The sequence below is a fragment of the Myotis lucifugus genome, unplaced genomic scaffold (assembly GCF_000147115.1).
Source record: "Myotis lucifugus unplaced genomic scaffold, Myoluc2.0 scaffold_66, whole genome shotgun sequence".
In the NCBI taxonomy this organism is placed as follows: Eukaryota; Metazoa; Chordata; class Mammalia; order Chiroptera; family Vespertilionidae; genus Myotis; species Myotis lucifugus.
The window spans coordinates 3,075,487-3,079,155 of NW_005871114.1; the positions used below are offsets into that span (position 1 = coordinate 3,075,487).

The 3,669-nt window shown below is 55.6% G+C and overlaps 1 protein-coding gene across 1 annotated transcript in view; it reads left to right on the forward strand.

Moving 5' to 3' along the window:
- Positions 1-1,532: 1,532 nt before the first annotated feature.
- SORBS1 (sorbin and SH3 domain containing 1) overlaps positions 1,533-3,669 on the forward strand; it is a 211,022-nt gene continuing 208,885 nt past the window's right edge. Inside the window, exon 1 of the mRNA XM_023754890.1 lies at positions 1,533-1,605. The gene's annotated coding sequence lies outside the window, so the exon portion shown is untranslated. The remainder of the gene's footprint in view (positions 1,606-3,669) is intronic.

Genomic DNA, 3,669 nt, shown 5'->3' on the forward strand with positions numbered 1-3,669 from the left:
TTACAGGCCCAGAAGGAACTGTCTCGCCTATGTCATGGAGTGAGTTAGTAAGGGAGCCTGGGAAGCCTGATTCCTAGTCTAGTGTTCTTTGCAAAGCAGCCGGATGAGGTGCAAGTGGAGAGAGGCCTGGGCTGGGGTTCCCTAGATGGAGCAGTTTTCTGGTGGTGTCTTGTCTCCTCAGCTGCAGAGTAAGCCCCCCGGTGGCGAGGGCTCTTCTAAAATTCTATTTTTTACACAGAAGAGGACAGCAGGTGCTCAGCAAAGGCTTGACCCTGTTCCTTTACATCTAAGAATGTTAGCAGATGTGTTTCCCATCACCCCATGCAGTCATCAAGGTCGGTCTATACTTTGCCACATGCAGTCTGTGAACTGGGCATGTGCCCTGGCTGGAGATTGCCAAGGGCAGCTGACCAAAGTCCGTTCTGTTCAGCCCAAGGAGGACTGGGATGTCCAGGGATGTGGGAAGCTAAGCCTGGAGGGAGCAAGTTCCAGGCGAGCTCTTCGCTGGCCCTGTGACCTTGGACAAGCAGGACTGGAGGAAGTCCGGATGGTATGGTACAGTGGTTAGCTCTGAACTCAATCTAGTAAAGTACTCTTTTCTCCTTGCACATTACCCTGTTTTATTTTGTTCACTCTACTTTTCACATTGCAGGTGATCTTGTTTATTTATTCACTTGTTTGTCTCCCTCACTAAAAAGTGGGCTTTATGAGGGGAGGGGCCTTGCCTGCTGGTTTTTCTGCAGTGACCCAAGGGCCCAGCACATGCCTGCCATGCAGCTCCTGAACACTCAGAGCCGGAGTTCAAATCCTGATTGCACCGCTTTCTGTATGACCTTGAGCAAGCCATTTATACCACACCTCCGTTTTCCTGCTTGAAAAATAGGGAATAATAACAGTGCCTCTCTTATAAGGCTATGAGGATCAATGAGAAAATGTGGAGGAAGCATTAAGCACACTGGCTGGTACAGAGTATAATAATGAGAGTAGCAAACATTTATGCATCTTGACAGCCAGACACTGGCTTAAACGCTTTACATCGGTTAACTATACTCATCTTCACTACATCCTATTATTATACCATTTTACAGGTGAGCAAACTGGGGCACAGACGTTAAGTAACATATGAACTCAGGACATGATAGCTGTTATTTTTATGTCCAAGGTTCCTTCCCAGCTTCCAGTGGGCGATCCCTCTGAAGGGCCAGAGGGCGCGCCGAGCTAGCCGCCTTGCCCGCTGCGGCCCGACTGAAAGGGTAACAGGGCCCGCGCGCGCTTTATCTGCCTGAGAGCCGCGGGCCCGCGCGCGGGGCTGACAATGCCGCGGGGCGGGGCGGCGGGGCACTTCCTCGCCTCCCATTGGCGCACACGCCCCTTCCTGTCACCACTGAGCCCGGCCCCGCCCCCCGGCCCCGCCCGCTGCCCGAGCGCAGCCGGAGTGGACGGTTCCAGACGCATGCTAATGAGGGGGCGGCCGCCGCAGCCCATTGGCCCGCCGCGGAGTGTCGGTGAAGTCAGCGCCGAGTCCCAGAGCGGGGCCAACTGCAGCGTGTAGTGCGAGCGGGACAGGACGCGCGCTGCCCGCCCGCCCGCCCGGCGACCCGCAAGGTAAGCCCGCGCCCGCCGCCCGCCCGCCCGCGCTCACCCGGTCCGCTGCGCCGGCGCCGGGGGCGTGCGCCAGCCCGGCCCCCGCGGGCGGCGCCTTTGTTCCGCGCTCGGAGGAGGCGCGTTTAAAGGGCCAGCTGTTGGAAGGACTTGGGGACCCCCTCCCCCAGAGCATCCCCCGTAGTCACAGGGAAACCATGGCCCCCCATGGCCGAACCCTCCTTCCTGCCAGTCTTTCAAGGAAAAGTTCCCCAGGGTGCGGGGGTTCTGGGAGATGCCAGGGTTTTTCTGGTGGGTCGGGGGTACGTGCGATCATGGCCTCGGTGGGGAAGAACGCCCGCCAGCTTCAGGCTGGCCGCAGTATGGGCGGCGGAGGAGACATCAAAGCGCGGGTGGGTCCGCGGTGTAAAGTGAAACTGCCGCAGCCGGGGGCAGGACGGAGGAGCGCAGGATGGAGGCATCTCGGGTGTTTCATTCATCAGCATCCCTCTGGAGGAGAGGGCGGCGGGAGGGGCCAAGGACGAGCGGTCTGGCCTAGGACCCGCCTGAGTGAGCGGGTCCATGTGTGTGTCCGCGTCCGGGGACGACGTGCCTCCCATCCGCCCGTGCTCCATCCCCCAGAGTGACTGGCAGCTCGTCACCGAGATGCACAGAAAGCGACTCCTTTCTCCGAATTCCCCGGGCATCCCCGGCTCTCCCCTGGCTGCTTTCCGACGTGGCTTCCTTGATCAGCGGTAGCTCCGTTCAGGATAGAGGAGGAAAGAGGCTTGAAGTCATTATGTTCCTTTCATGGGGGAAGGCACTGTCGAATTCTGCATCCCCCTGCATCCGCTGTCGTAAGATGGCTTTGAAATCCACCAGTGCATGCTTTCTCCAGGCGGACAGAATTTATTGCGCGGTTACACCGCTACATGAAAGCAGGAGGGATCCCACTGAAGGCGGCTCGCTTTATCCAGACCCTGGGTCTTCCCGGCACGTTCTGGCCGAGCCTTTGGATTTTTGTTTTAAACTGAGCGCTGGGATGCTCCTGTTGTCACAGGGCAGACTTGCTGAAATTGGCCGCATTGATTTCACCATCAATAGGAGGGAGTTCATTTAGAGATATCATGGAACTATCTGGCCTGCCAGGCATCTGACATCACACCCCTTTTTCCTCTCATAAGTGAAGGCCAGGGATGGCTTGTCAGTATCCACTCCCCTCCTTGTTTGTTTGTTTGTTTGTTTGTTCTAGCTCCTCTAGATTCAGTTTTGTGTTTTTGACTTGGTGGTGATCCAAGAGAAGGGGGTCAATTAAAAGAGGGGTGGGCAGCCAATGTGGACAGGAACCTCAATGACAGAAAACACATACTGGACATTTTCGGACTCCGGATCTACAGCCCTTAAGAGATGTAGGTGAGATAGGTGGCTATCTAAGAGGTGAAGGGTGTGTGTGAGGGAGGGGTGGAGGAAGAGGATGCTGCCAGCAATTTTCTGCCCCACCCTCTTGATGCTCCTTAAATAGCTCCTTGCCAGCCACGCTCTGATGTCTCAAGCTCATTCCCCCACCCCCAGGGAGGAGTTGGTCTGTTAGTTGGGCACTATTAGAGTTGATGGTTGGTTAGTCCAGGGTTAGTTCTCCAGGATTGCTGGGAGCTCATTTCTCAGCTGTAGGGCCCTGAGTTGAACTAGCAGCTCTGGTGACTTCCCGCAGGGTATTAGCAACTGAAAAGAAATGCTTTCTACCCCACAGGGAAGAGAGAAGGGAGGGTATTGTCATTTTCCATTGGACACCCACCCCCTGTTGGCCCTCTCCTCCTCTGACCTGCTTTTCACAATTCTAGTTGGAGAGTTGCTGTGAACTTTTCTGAAGGGGTTGGGGATATTGGGGCGTGAGGAAGGAGTTATGGGAAAGGCCGAGCAGATAGATGCTCCTTACTGGCAAAACAAAGAACTGTTCAGCTCTCTCCTCACTTCCTCTCTCCAAAATAGAGTTCAGTATAGATAGCAGGATCTGGGGTTTCTTTGCAGAGAATGAATGGGCAGGGTTCAGGAAAGCAAGCTTCTATAGGCAGCGTAGTAAATCCTCTG